This window comes from Gavia stellata, chromosome 12 (genome assembly GCF_030936135.1).
Source record: "Gavia stellata isolate bGavSte3 chromosome 12, bGavSte3.hap2, whole genome shotgun sequence".
NCBI lineage: Eukaryota > Metazoa > Chordata > Aves > Gaviiformes > Gaviidae > Gavia > Gavia stellata.
The window spans coordinates 17,614,575-17,629,411 of record NC_082605.1 but is presented as its reverse complement, the minus strand read 5'-3'; the positions used below and the strand labels follow the sequence as shown (position 1 = coordinate 17,629,411).

Sequence of the window (14,837 nt, the reverse complement as noted above, 5' to 3'; positions counted from 1 at the left end):
TAAATCATCTGCCCGTGGTTACAGAAGGAATTTGAAGTATCACAGGGAACTGATCCTTCTTCAGCAACAAAAATGGTGTTTAATTGTTGCCCTTTCCATCTTGTGTGGTGCGTTCTAGAGAGTTTGCCAGCTTGAACTGGGCACATTTCAGCTGCCAAATTCTTTGTTGCGGGAAACTCCCAAACTGTTTTTCATCAGGAGTAAGTGTATCTATATAAGTGTATGTATATATAAAAAAAAAAAATACACATAGTGTGTGTATGCATGCATGTGTATACAAAATATATTTACAGTATCAGAAAAATAAGAAATTAGTTTCTGAGGTTCTCAATTCTTCTCCACAGGAGAATTATGCCTGTTGCTAGTGGCTCATGAAAACATTTGAAGTGGAAGTGCTAGGTTGCACTACATTACTCCTAAAACTGAAAAATGGCAAATGAACACTAGTAAATTCTGAGCAGCCCTTTTCTTTTCTAACTTGTTTAATTTTTCCAGTAAACTCCCTCCCACCAGAGCCTCAGCTGGGACTGCTTACTTAAATTTATTTTGCTTAAAACAGGAACTGAGCCTTAAAACCGTTATTAATAAACAGTTTATTTTTTACTGTGAGGCATCCAATGTAATTCATAAATTATTGTCCATTTAATTAAAGACATTCACCTTTCCAGCTGTTTCTCTAATCAGCTTAAGCCAAAGCCAATAAATTCAATGGGTGCTTTGCCAGTAACGTCAGGGACTTTGGTGCAGGCACAAGCACTTTCAGGGCTCCTTCCCTCTTCACCCCGGGTGTTACTGGGTCCTGATGGAGCTGATTTACAGGGGCCTGGAAATACACTTGAACTTCTAGGGACTCTGCCTCTTCACCAGTAGGTTGTCCAAGGTGGAGGCTGCCATGCCTGGCCAACACAGTGGGCCCACTTCTCCTCTTTACTTTTTTCTTATTCTCCTTTAATTCAAAAGTACACCTGTGAGAAGTTAAAGTAATTCAAAAGTACACCTGTGAGAAATTAAAGTAACTTAGCCACAGCTATCCTGCAAGAGTAAGTCTGCCATTGATGTAGCCAGCAACTTTCTCAATGACCCTTCAAGCTAACCAATATACAAGATCATTTCCTATTAAATGGGTTGTTTCAAGTGGCTGGTTGGCGAGAGGAGCCTGTCTGTGACTATAACCCATGGCAAAAAAAAAAAAAAAAATATAATTTTCAGTCCTTTCTACAGCTGGCTCTCTGTGAACCTCCTGAGTTCAGGAGTAACCAAATGAGTTCATGGAAAACAATTTTACTGAGCGCTATGAAATACAAATACAAAGACACCACCCTGACTCCAGAAATCACCTGTGAATTTTGTTAGAGAGGCTTCAGGAGAAATGAGATAGGAAACAGAAGATAAAGGTAGCTGGAAATGTCTGGGTTGGTAAAATTCACCCCACTTTCAGAGTGACCTGCAAAAGGGGGGGAAGTGGGTTAACCTTTGTTTATAGTGATGTGCCAAAGATGTGCATTTTTCTTCTCTGCATCTCACCTTTAATTGACTTCTGTTCCCAGTTTTCGTGTGCGCCAGTGGCATCTCTGACATGATTCAAACAGGAGTAACAGACAGTCTGTGACATCCGCAGATAGGAGAAACCAAGATGTATCAATAATTACAGGTAGCTAGGTATATTCTGAAATAATACGGAATACCACCAGCTGACTCTCTCTCTGATCTGCTCTAACTTTGTCAAGCACCAGAAAGCTGCCTTGATCCCCCAGAGTTTCTGTGTGCAGGGCAGAAAGAAAAGTGTTGAAACGCTCATTCTGCAATGTTTTTTCAAGCCATCTGAGCCATCTCTGCTGACCAAGTAGCTGCACTTTAGTGACTGTATCATCTGCACAGTGACATCAGGACTGGTTTGCCATTAGATAACACTTCTCAGAAAGAGAAATTTAATCTATTAGATTACTTTTTGAAGTAATTGGGGGAAAAAAATACAAACAGGGAAGCTTTGCAAGGCCAGAGTTTGTTTTTACTTGTGACGTCCTTTAAAACAAAGATTAACCATCTGGTCAGACAAGTCCTTGTAGGGCTAAGGTTCAAAACTGAAAGAAACAGCCCGGCAGAAGTGTGTCAATAGTAGGCATGAAAAAGAGCTGTGTAGCAAGTCGGGGGCTATGATAGATCTGAACTGTTATGAGAATCCGTGAGGGCTTGAGTGTTGACTATTTGGGGTTATTTTCTCACTTTCTGAATTTTTAATGTTACAGTCAATATTGCAGTCAGTCCAGCTGAGTGGTTTGTTTGTTTATTCTTTATGAACCCTATAAAAGAAAACCTTTTTAGGTTGGAGAAAGCTAAAAGAGAAGGCTGGAGGCATCCTGGGTGGCTGTCCCCAGCCCCTCTGTCCTCGGAGGTAGATCTCCCTGCCACTTGACATGGTTTGGGACTTTTCTCCTCGGCAGCCCTGTCTAGGGACCGTTCCCGTGAGGCGGGATGACTGACAAAAGCCTGAAGGACTGTGTTGGGACCAGGGACTTGCTTTGCAGAACACAGCCCTTCATACACTGCAGCAAAACCAGAGCTGATGTCACTTGACTGAATTGGCTCCTACGTTTATGGATTTAAATTCATTTTCTGCTACAAGTCTGCTGGTATGTAAGAAATCAAATTCAAGCATGCCACTGTGTTCACTAAGGCACCAAACTTGGGGGGGGGGGGACAGGGGGAAGGGAGAAAATTCCCCTCCTTCTGCAGTTCATGGTGTTCCTCTAAGCTATTTATAAATAGGTCTAGTGTAGCCAGTGTTTGCATTTGGACGGCTTCACTGTTCTCATTTTCAAGGCTTCTCTCAGATCTGAAAGTAAAGGTCGGGTTGACTCCCCTCATTTGAAATAAAGAGGGGAAGAAAGTTAACCCTGTAGGCAGGTGGCTCTGGAGCAGTAATTCCCAGGAACACGAGTGAGTCCTCCCTCGTGCGTGGCGGGGGCAGAGCTCTGAGCCCGCTCTCCCTTTTGCTCCGTTTTCCTTTCCCTGCCCTCTTCATTAGCTGATGACAGGTCTAACTTCCTACATCCTTTTAAAGGGATCCCCCTGCACATCATCTGGGATTCATGAAATGCAGAGATCTGGTAAGCAGCACACATCACACGCTTCTGGCCTGCACTTGCCAGAAGCCCTGGATAAGTTTTCAGCTGAGTTTATACTTCACCTCCCTCCACTCTACAGAGGAATAATATATGGCTCCGTTTGCTCCAGAAAAACTTGCACCAAAAACCAACAAGCTATTTTGTGAAGGATTATTTTTTGCTGATTGAGAAGTGTTTGGAGATGACAGGCATCTGATCTCATCTTAAGCCTTAAATTGCAGTAAATCCTGTATTTATTTACTTCTTACTTCAACCAAATAGGACATTATCCTGCCTTTCAGTTAACGCTTTCAATGCTTGCCTTAGCTGAGTGCTGCGTGCCAAAGGCATTAATATTACAGAATCACTGAGGTTGGAAAAGACCTGTAAGGTCATCACCCCAACCCCACCATGCCCATTAAAACATGTCCCGCAATGCCACGTCCACACGTTCCTTGAACACCTCCAGTGATGGTGACTCCACCACCTCCCTGGGCAGTCTGTTCCAGTGCTGTTACTGGACAAGGAGCAGCACAGAGCCACCAATTCACGTATGCAACAGCTAAAACACTAAGTAGCTCATAAGCTGTGGCTCATAAGACACAGAGAATCAGAACCAGCCTGTTAAGCAGTCTTTAAGTTGTACTACATATATGTAACAACCGTTTTGCTTCTGTATGGGGCAATCGAAGGGCAGGTGAAAAACACCGTAAAACAGCCTGAGATACGGCGTTGTGTGTATGGGCACAGTATGTGATGCCTCACCATCTTCCTGACGTTGGCATAAAAACGCTGGGAGTAAGAAAGGTCTCAGTGGATATTTTCTTGAGGTCACAACATATATCTGAATGAAGAAAACATGGCTTTGAATAAGGGTGTGCAAAAACTCTCTTCTGAAATAGAAAACACTTTTTCTTTTTTCTTTTTTCTTTTTTTTTTTTTTTGTTAAATAATCAAGAGCACCTTGCCCTCCTGTATCCACATATCCACAGGACCTGGCTAGCAGCCTTCTTCAGAATAGATTCTCTTTGACTCAAATGGTACATTTACTTTGGGATGGGTTACTAATAAATAGAAGTTTCTAGGCGTTCTGAATGTCAGGAATGCATGTGGTAGGTTGGTACATTATGAACTTAAACAAAGAAGACTTATAAGACTAAATATTGGTTTATTGCCTATTTAAGACTTCGAGATGAAACGTTTGTATAAAAGAAGGCGCGTTATCCCAAGACAGTGGTTTTATTTCTGCTGTTACTAACACAGTGTTACAAAGACCCAAAAGGTCTCTGTAAACTCTGTGCTCTGAATTAAGGCCAAGATGAACTTCTCCCAGTAAGTCCCAACCACAGGCACTCACCTTCAAAGAGGTGTCCTGGGTAATAAGGCTAGAGGTGGTCTGATCAATAATAGAGCTAGTCCATACGTATTTTTACTGATGTGTGTTTTTTTCACCCAATGATAATGTGTGCAGGTGTAATTTCTTTTAGCACAGAAGTACTAAAAAATTAATTGCTGCTGTTCTTCTTGGATGTGTTCAGCTGCTCCTTGTTCTGAACATCCCACAGGCTCTGAGGAATGGTTTCTGTGCAGGCAGTAGCTGTTACCCTGGCAAATAAGTGTTCACCCTCTGTTTAGAAATCTAATTTTCTTCCCTTATTTGTTGTGGGAAAAATTGCATGGCATTCTTGTGACAGAATTCCTTTTCTAGTTTTCCTGTGTTTTGCACTCTCTCAATCTCTGCAATTATCTTTGGCACAGCAAGTTATTATTGTACCAGCTGTAATTCTTGCAATAGGTGATCCTAATGAAACATTGCTAGGCGTCTTGTGAAATTCCAGCACTGGCGAGTACGGACCCCACCACAGCTTTTATTATGGACTTCTGCTGATTTGTTTGGGTATGCACATGAAGGCTTTGATGTGATTTACCTCATGCTATAGCAAAGTGAATTGCCAAAATTATTTACCTCTGAACTGTGATCTTTTATCTAGAAAAGTGCAGTTTATAGCAGGTGTTTAGGGATGCATTTCTGCCCACTGTGGTTTTCAATTGTTTGGCTCCTCAATTGAATGGCACAGGTTTTACTTTTATGCATCACTGAAAAAAGCAAACTTAGAAAGCACTGTTCATGAGAACTATCTCTGTATTTCAACAACTGTTTTAATTATTACAAAATCATTTATTTAAATATATTGTAAATTCAATTTTTTGTAGATCTATTTCAATTATAGAGACTAGCCAGATATATATATTCATGGAGACCTTAAAAGTTGAATTTGCTTTTATATTTCTTCCATTTACATCGGTTAAATGTCAGACACTAAATAATTCCCATACCCATTAACATATGATTTGCTCACTAGTAATTACTTTGTCATCCTTACTTCCTCAGGCTATTTTCAACTTTAAGCCACTGTTAATCCATGACCTCAGTGCTTTTGTCTCCAGGTTTGAATTATATAAGTATTATGGAACAAGGATTGAAATGAACTACTCTTGGCTTTATTGTACAATTACAGTCAGCTGATTGGCTTTTCTATTTTCACTAACTAAAATAATAGAGTAAATTTAATTCCTTTATGAAAGGATCATAAGAATGGGGGGTTTTTTTGCAGTGTGACAAGGCCAAATAAGAAATATTTCTAAGGGGAAAGTAAAAATGGAGGAAAACAGCAACTGTCTGCTTTTCTGGGTGTTCAGGATTGCTGCCAAGTGGACACAAAGACAACTGAAGCAGGAATGTACCCTGCACTCTGCAGTGGCCACTGCAATGGTAATTGAATAAAATCCGCTGCGAGGGGGGGGAAAAAAAAAGCATTTTGGTCATGGAGCTGAAATGGAAAAGTAGGTGCCTTTAAAGGACCTTTTTGTAGTGCGTCTCCTCAAACTCTTTCTCCCTCCATGAGACTACCCAAAAAGCAGAACACCTGTTGAATGTCGGGTTTCTTTTTGGATGCAGGAGCGCAGCATCATATAGCATGGTCATGTCTCCAACAGGCTGGGCAGTTTGCTATTGCTCCTGTTCCAGGCAAGCGTCTGATTCTCATTTGAAATGCTATCTCTAAGCTGCTTTTGTTCAATTCCTTACTTTCATGAAAGGTTATAATCAAAAGGCCAGACTTTTGGATGAGTTTGGCTCTCTTACATGATACTGGTTTCCAAGGGGCATGTAAATAAGGGGTCACATTTTCCAAAGAGAGTACTACCCCACCATCAGTGCTGTGAGAAATCTGCTTTGCAGCTCCATGGCTGTGTTTAGGGGGAAACATTGCTGACAGACTGAGTCAGTGGCCCAAATTCTCCTCCCTTTATCCATATAACCACATGAAAGCTTGTGCCTCCTATCCACAGAGTGTGCATGAATAATTTGCTTGGCATGAGACTGGAGCTAGCTAGCACAATAACTATGCTTTTGTAGGCTCCATATGTCCTTTGCCTTGGAGCTTTTCAAATGATACAAAACCTCTGGTACTGTGACTAAAATGAGAAAAGCCTGGGCAATGACTTCAGAAGCAACTGGGAGTAACCTAAAGCTCATGAAAGACTCTTGGCTTCAATGGATGTTGACCCAAGTCCACAAGAGACTTAAGAGTTACATCCAGACCCTATGGAGGGAGATCCTGGAATGACCCCTGTAGTCTGCTAAGGGATTGGTTTTTCCGGTTGGTGCAAGGGACTCCTCATTTCCAAACACTTCACAAACACCAGATTCTTTAACTGTACTTCTCGAAATATACTCAAGAAATATGTGTGCGCACACATTGCCTATCCCTCTCCTCCTCTATGCACTGAACATTTTTGGTGTAGGAGAATTCAGTAACGGAAGCGTAAACCCTCTGTTTACATCTATAAACGAGATAAGGTACAAATTGCTGCAATACAAACTTCTTTGCTCTGGCACTCCACTGACCTCAGCTATAAATGACAAGGAGCCTCCTTTCTCCCAGTTGCAGGACACTCCAGCCTCTAGGACAAAGTTTCAACCGGCAAATGTGCTTGCAAAATCTTCTGTGTGAATTTTTCCAACTGCTGTGCTATTCATACGCCGCCCGGGGCCAGGGGCCTCATGGCTGTGGCATGAAGGCCAGATACTGCTGTACCCACAATTGCAGGGTACTCCAGACACCTTCAACTGCAGGGTGAGGCTCTTGCATTTGCACATATTTCCTGAAATCAAGAAACGAGCTACAGGCACTTTTGCCAAAGGGCTTCGATAGAGGAGTGCACCCTTGTACCACATTTCAGACTAACTGACAGCAGACATCCAGGTCACTGAATCACACGCGCATGTCTTCTGCCGGAAGCTCTTTGCTGGATCAAATAAATTGGTTGCAAAATAGCTAAGATTCTGCCAAGTAAACACAAGTATAATTAGACTAAAAAGCCACTCATGCATTGTCTTATTTTCATAGATTTCAATGGATGCAGAAAGAAAAAGATCTGTCGATAAGACAAGAGCTGGTTTCTAGGCACGGGAAACCAACTCCTTGGTGACCTGGGCAGATGACACATGGCCTGAAGAAAGGACACAAGGAGAGTGTTGGGGCATGAGAAAAGTCTTAGGGAATGGGGCAGAAAAGAGAAAGGGACTTCTGTCCTTGACCGCTGTAATTAGAGCTCCATACACTGAGAGATGTCACAGCCCTTTTTGCTGAAAGCTCACAGCCATTGGCAATCTTAGTCCAGCTGCACATGCATGCCATTGAGACTATGGTGGGGTTTTTTTAATCAGAATTTGTTAATCTGGGATTTCCACAGCCATGTCTGTTCTGGTTACTCAGTGGAAGCTATCGCACTTGGTATCAATGTCAGACCGTGGGGCAGCGCAAGGTCGAGCTTTTCAACACCAACACTGCATTTGCAAAAGGGCGAGAGTTACGATGATGTTTGTATCTCCCCAGGCAGGACTCGGGTCCCTCTCCTCCTGGAGCAGCTCAGCAGAGGGGCACAAGGACATCGCCTCTGGCACAGATCACCCAACAGCAGATCCTCAGAAGATGGACTGGTGCTCAGGTGAGGCACTGCTGTAAGCTTACCTTGTTCTTACCCTGCCACCATTGAATGGTCACCGTTGGCATGCCCTGGAGATAGCATGAAATGGCCTTAACGGGGCAGCAGTTCTTCTATGTTTAGGCAATGCAGAAGCTCTTCTTTCATTCCTTGTGCTGTGCAGCAGGTTCCAGGAGAGTGGCTCAGGGGTAGCTGCAAGAGAGGAGGGCCATGGGGACTGTTCTTGGTCAGAGCTGTTAGGAGGCTGCCAAAGCAGCAGAGCGGTGGTAACTCTGGATCCCTCCTGGTGCTCTCGGTAGACGCGTATCAGATCTTGAAAACTGCTGACTCCTGGCCCAGAGGCCTTTTTTCTATTCATAGTAGTGTTAAAAAATGTCATGTAGTCAATTAGATACTGCTGCTCTACACCAGGTGGTTTTATATATACGTAACCAGGGCTATAAAATTACATTTTCACTGTTCAGAGGGGTTAATCAATTCATAAAATCAAACAGGATAAGTATGTATTTGTTTTAATGAGTCCAGTACTACACATCTGTTCTGTGGAGGGTGTCCTTTTGGCTCTTGGGGTGTTTGGTTGACCTGTGGGTGCTGGGAGATGCCAGCATGGCTCACAAGCTATGACGCTCTAGGGCTTTCAGTCATGGGCCAGCATCTCCCTGTTCTGGTGTTGCATGAACACAGACGTCCACCTTGGTGGTAGATGAAATGGCTCAGATTTGGATAATTCTCTGTTTTGAATATAGGCTTTGGGTTACAAAGAGCTGCGGGCAGGAACCTGCTATGAAAACAGTATAGAGAAATAATGCTGCTGCTATGTACCAGTTTTCCCTGTAACAAATGCTACTCTTAGCTGGCTGGCTAGCGTGGAGTAATGCATTAACTGAGTGTGATAAGGCAGGGGAACTCTGATACCAGCTCCATTTTCAGTCCTGTGTTTGTTCTGCAGTTAGCACAAAGGGGTCTTGATCCCTCGGTAGGCCCAGCCATGTCAAAACAATGTCAGTTAAATCAACAAATCCATTCATGTTACAGTCATTTCCAAGTCATGCTTCCTCCCTTTAAAAATTCTGGATGAAAATGTTAGGGATATTTAAGAATTAAGCTGATAAAACATGGGGAGGAAAAAGTGGAAACAGCTGGCTCACGAACATGAGCCTGATTCCCATCACCAACATTCAGTAAAGTTATTTATATTCTAGTATATACAGAAAGCAGAGATGCATGAAAAATATGATATGTCTATCCCAATATATATGCACTGTAGGACAGGAAATTACCTCCTTAGCAGAGCTGCTGTATCTCCAGGCATACAAGATATGCTCTCCTCACGCAGATTTCCTCGGGTCTGCCGTGCACCTGCAGATGATGAGGAGCCCCAGCGGGGTCATGGTTGTCAGGAAGGCCCAGATGGTCCAAATCCTCTAAATACGTCTGGGTAACACTTCTGGCTGGGAAACAAAAGTCATGCCCTCAAACTGGGTATATGGGAGCTCTATTCCTGGTGTCATCAAATTCAGCCCTTGATTTTGTCAGTAACAGTGCTATAATCCTTATTGCAAACTGATCACACTTTGTTTTAGAAGTAAGTTGGGTGTATGAAAGCAACATCTATATTAGTGGCAGGTTGCTAGCTAACTCTTTCAGCCGTACTGCTTATTCGTACTGGCATCCTTATGGATCCTATCCCAGCTCATCCCTCCTTGCAACCAAAAGACAAAGTGAGGCTTGGTTTAAAAGTCGGGAATTTTGAGGACTGATCCATGTTTTTGTGTGCTTAGAGTTGAAAAAATCAGCTCCTTACTTCATTGACTGAAAACAGATAAAAAGAAATACCTGCTTGAGCAATGAATAATTCATCAGTGAAAGAAAGTGCTGCAGGATAGTATTTGGGATGAAAACTGCATAATGTTAGTCTCAACGAGTCAATCTGCTACCTATAAACTTAAAGGAAGGGATTCCTGCTGGCTGTTCTCTCTTCAGGAAAAAAAATGAAGACAGAAAAAACCCTCCTCTTAACACTGTCTGCATTTAGAAACAGCCTACATTTTAAGTAATTAAAACTGGTGATCCTGACAAACATTCGCCTCCAAAGAAATAGTCTATTGTAAACGTAAACTTTCAAGATCCTTCCAGGCATACCAGCACAACTGTCTCCTAAAAATGCTTCCCAAGCCATCTGGTGCCTTATCTTTGTAGCCAAGCCATACAATAACTTTAAAAGAGGATTGTTGCTAGCAGGCTACAGACTCCCTTGGAAGTATCACAGCTAGCTCTGAGCCTGTCAGGCAGCTCTGGCTGCGAGAATACTCCACTTCTTTCTATTATGACCCAAAACATCCAGCTGTGGTTCTTTGGGGAGATCCCTTCCTCATGTGGTTTGCGAAGGGAGTGAAGCAGTCACAGGGAGAAGCTAAGCTGGAGTCACTGTGTACTTCCAAACAGGGATTTACACTCCATTAATTCTCTCTACGGCGGCCCAGCCTGAGTGGCATGACGTGAATGTGGTTACGAAGGCTGCAGCCAATTCACATCATTCGTGCAGCTCTCCCTGCACCTGCAAAGGGAACGTATGGATTCCAGGTTTGCTCCCACACAGCCTTTGCCATCAAAAAAGGTATTTAGTGAGTGAGAAGGCAGGAAGGCGTGGAGCAGAGGTGGCTGATGGAAACAGCTGGGAAGGAGAGGACAACTCTGTTTCAGCTTTGCAGATCATCCAGAGTTTGCTCTCCCTTGGTGGCATCCCACTACTTCTGAGCCTGCTCCTTAACATCTCACCTAAACTCCATCATTTAAGAAACACTGAATTCTTACTGTTAAGTGCCCTATTTTGGTTGCACAAGCAGAGCTTGACAGTGAAGTTAAGCAACAAAGCCAAGGCTGCAGGCACCTGACAGCAAAGCAATGATCCAGGCACAAACCAGAGCGAGGGATCCTGTGTTAGCTGTGCCCAACTGCTCAGGCGGGGCGATAGCCATCGTGAGAAACTGGCAGGTTGTTGCAGTGTATGGCTGAAAATAGAACTTGCTCACCGCTCGCTCATCCAGGGCAAACACAACATAGTTGGGGAGAGACCAAATCCCTTTTTAGATTTTTGTCACGTTTATATGCTGACTCTCCACCACCTAAGCATCCCTAGTCTGTTGTTCCTTATCAATGCTGGTTTCGGAGGAAATGAAGCAACTGGGTGCAAGAGTGCAGGAGCACGTGTAGGAGGAGAGCTCCTTCCTCAGCACACCCTGCCTTCAGCAAGTTGGAGACTTGGAGTTGCATCTGCACTATCACATTTAAGCAGCTTCTCTTACTCCTTTAGCATCCAGGGGAGCAATCCCACATCACTGCTCTGGTCTGGTGCACCTTCTGGCTGTAGTAATGGTGTGATGCCAGCAGTTGCACTGAGTGATGGAGCTACCATTAGATTACCTTCTCCCTCCCTACGCTGGCAACCCTCAGCTGCAACCTGGCCAGCATTTTAAAGCGCTCTGGTTTTTGGTGATGCACTTTAGGGAGCAGAGCCATTTTTCAAAGTTAGAGAGAAATGTTTTTTCAAGCTCTTGCATCTTGGTAATGAAATACTGGGTGGCATATCTGCTTGTCAGGTGGATATTAATGAGCATGATGTGGTGCTGTAAGATAGCTCCTGGAAATGACACAGAGGCCCTGATTCTGCACTTCTCCAAGTCAGTGGAAGTTTTGTTGATTAATTTTGACGGGAGCTGGATTAGGCCTAAAACATTTCCATTTTTTAGCCATTGACAATTTTTTTGATGGTTTTATAACCAGTACAGACTTCCTACTACTATACAAATACAACAACGTTGCAAAGACTTCCCCCAGGGAGGTGTCTTTGCTTTTAGCTGGCTACCTTGTGATACCCCTAGGGAAATCAAAGAGTTTAGGGAAAAAGAACTTGGTGTCTGTAAAGCTGCTTTGCTTTTTTCCTACTCTAATGGATATTTGTATTTTATTATCTCTGGAGATAATCTGCTATTTGGGGAAAGAATGAAAACAACCCTCCTAAAATAGAGTTTTACAGTTTAATGATCCCTGCACTGAAATATTACATTGTATGCTTATGCTGTACGCAAGCTTGACTGGGAGGGTAGAAATGATCACAGGGTCAGAGCTCCACAACTCTTGTGTCCTTTGCCAAATCAACCATCTCAGTCTCCTCTTCATAAGGTGATGGTGACACCTCGCAGAGCTGGTATGATAATTAGTTTATATGAATAAAAGTACATGGCTCGAGGGGTAAAGCTTTTCATACCTGCAGAACTTCCAACATTCCCAGGTTGCCTTTTGGTGTGGGATTACAGAACATCTGCTCTGTTTAGTCCTCCTAGTATTAATTGCTGTTAATGTTTTGGCAAAGTCACCTGGAACACAGCATAGATGCACATGTACATAATATCAAAAGTCAAAAGGAGTGTATTCAGGTCCTGTTTGATTCATAGCATGTCAAACACAAAAGATAAACCAATATAATGTTTAGCTTGATGCCTTAATTTGCACAAAAATGGGAAGATCCGGAATTAAGTGTTTCTCAGCTACTTTAGGATCTGCCCCAGATCGCTACCTGTAGTAAAAAGGGTAGGGGATGGGAGTCTATAAACGCTTGCCGGCCAAAGGAACTGCCAGGCTGCAGTGAGACCCAGAAGTTAGGCTACTCTGAGCATGCATTTTCCCCAACGCAGATAAGAGGTGTAAGCAAAAGGAGCAGCGTGCGAACGGTCTGCGGCAATGCTGGGAGCAGGGGAGGGGTGAGCTGGAACCAGCAGTTTTAAGTGGAAAGCCTCAAGGGATCATTATGTCCATCCGTGCTGACCTGAAGCTGAAAATCCCACACATTTGCAGTGTCTACGTGGGCTTTGCTGTTCCTCCACCCAGTCCCTAGTTCCTACTCATGTATCTGTTTTCTAGGGTCAAAGTTGTTTCTAAGGCAAACTGAGAGCCAGTTCCCTTGCGTGTGAGCGGACCAATAGGAGAGACCTGTTTTCTTTTCCTCCTTCACCTTCTGTTCCCAAATGGTGGTTCCCCACCCAGGTGAGGAGCAGGGATGATGCCTGCAAGGACAGGGTTATACTTGAATTTCTACTGCACCCAGCTTGCGTCTCTGTGCAGAGGGATGGTTCCCACAGGACACGGCTCCTGCTGCAACACGCTGGCTGGGAAGACATTTGAGTTGCACAGTTTGACCCAGGACCAGCAAGCTGAAGGACATTTGGGTTTTATTTGCTTGGGTGACCTTGGATTAGTCAGTTCAACTCGCGCATCTCAGTATTCAGGGGACTGGTGCGGGACTAAGAGTTGAATTCTGCTCTGCAGCGTCCAGGCACATCATTTCACATCTCCCTCTGCCACCGACCCTAAAATGGGGACCAGGATGCGGGTCCGCAGAAGGCAAGCCGTGACAGCAGTGACAGAAGTGCTGTGCTGGTATTGCTGTGAATCGCAGGTACCGCTTTCCAGCCCTCTGTGGGTTGGAGTTTGTGGAGGAGCAAACTCCAAAGCAACCGAGCGATTCAGACCTCGATGGCAGCAGCACGCTACGCAGGCCACAGCTCGGGGTAAGAACAGAGAGCCCCACGGAGGAAGCAGGAGCTTAAACGGCTACTGTAGATGAGTTAAACTGTGTATTTAAATCCTTTTAACCAGGATCAAAAAGAGTTGGCTTGGCACAGACAACAAGTTTGAAAATTAAGTATACACCAAGAACCTGCAAGACTCAGCCCCTCCAAACAAATGGGAAAGGCTTAAAACAACTTAAAAATCCAGCCCTGACACAATTGCTGAAAACGTTCCTTTAAAGAGAAGCCTTTATGCGTGCAGAACAGCTTCCTAAGCTGAAAGGCAGCACAGAGCAGTATCCTTGTTACCAGCCTAGGCAGATGAGCAGGAGAGGCAGAAATCCAGCCAGCAAGCAGTCGTCTGTTTGAAGGGAATGAAATCTTTCACTTTCTGACCACACAGATTAGACACGAGGGGAAAATGTTTGCTGTCTTTGGTTATCTTGTGGCATTGAAGCGCAACCATCAAAGGGAAACAGTCTGCCTTCTGGGATAATCGTTGGGCAAGCGAGTGGATGCAGCAGATAAAGGAAGATGACACTTACCCGGAGAGGCCGAGCGGCAAAGAACAAAGATTAGTGACTGGGGATTGCCTTCACCTATGGGGAAAAGGAAACGGTAACGAGGGTGAAAAGCAGTGCAAAAACCTCAGGAAATTTGGGTTCCTTGAGTATATTCTTGCAGCAGTGTGCACTGCCTTAAATTTCCTACTGAAGTTTTGCTGTTGTGATCAAGTTCTCATTTTGTAGTTTATAGAAGAGGCATTTGCAGCTCAACTTTTGCAGTATTTACATAGGCAAAATTCCCAGTGTTTTAAGGGGATTTTTCCATGGGTAGGTATGGGCTCTTAGGGGTTACTTTTGACTGGGTAAGGACTTGGAGTCTTCACAATTACCATACCGTAAGTATTAATAGATCCTTCCTAATAGGAAAGTTATTTGAATTTAAGATCGTAGCTTAGTTTCTCTAAACTCCATATAATCTATTTACTTATCCTACAGCTTTCCTTCTGCACTTCCTAATCTCCAGCTGTAAAGATTCAAAATGCTGCACAACATAGAACTTTTACGTATATCAATGGAAATGGCATTGTAAGTAGGTAATGCCATGTTCCTAGAACATGTTTAGTGCCATCGCAAAGCCAGGATTTGGTCTG

At 43.6% G+C, this 14,837-nt stretch overlaps 1 long non-coding RNA gene across 2 annotated transcripts; it reads right to left on the bottom strand.

Annotated features, from left to right (window-relative positions):
• Positions 1-918: 918 nt before the first annotated feature.
• On the bottom strand, positions 919-14,328 carry LOC132317850 (uncharacterized). Of its 2 annotated transcripts, XR_009484243.1 has the most exons (5): positions 14,227-14,328; positions 12,382-12,490; positions 9,395-9,565; positions 8,141-8,306; positions 919-965 (listed from the first exon to the last, which is right to left on the bottom strand). It is a non-coding gene; the product is annotated as an uncharacterized LOC132317850 (long non-coding RNA). The 2 variants fall into 2 exon arrangements; XR_009484242.1 differs by lacking the exon at positions 919-965 and having other exon boundaries at positions 7,638-8,306.
• Between the last annotated feature and the right edge of the window lie 509 nt (positions 14,329-14,837).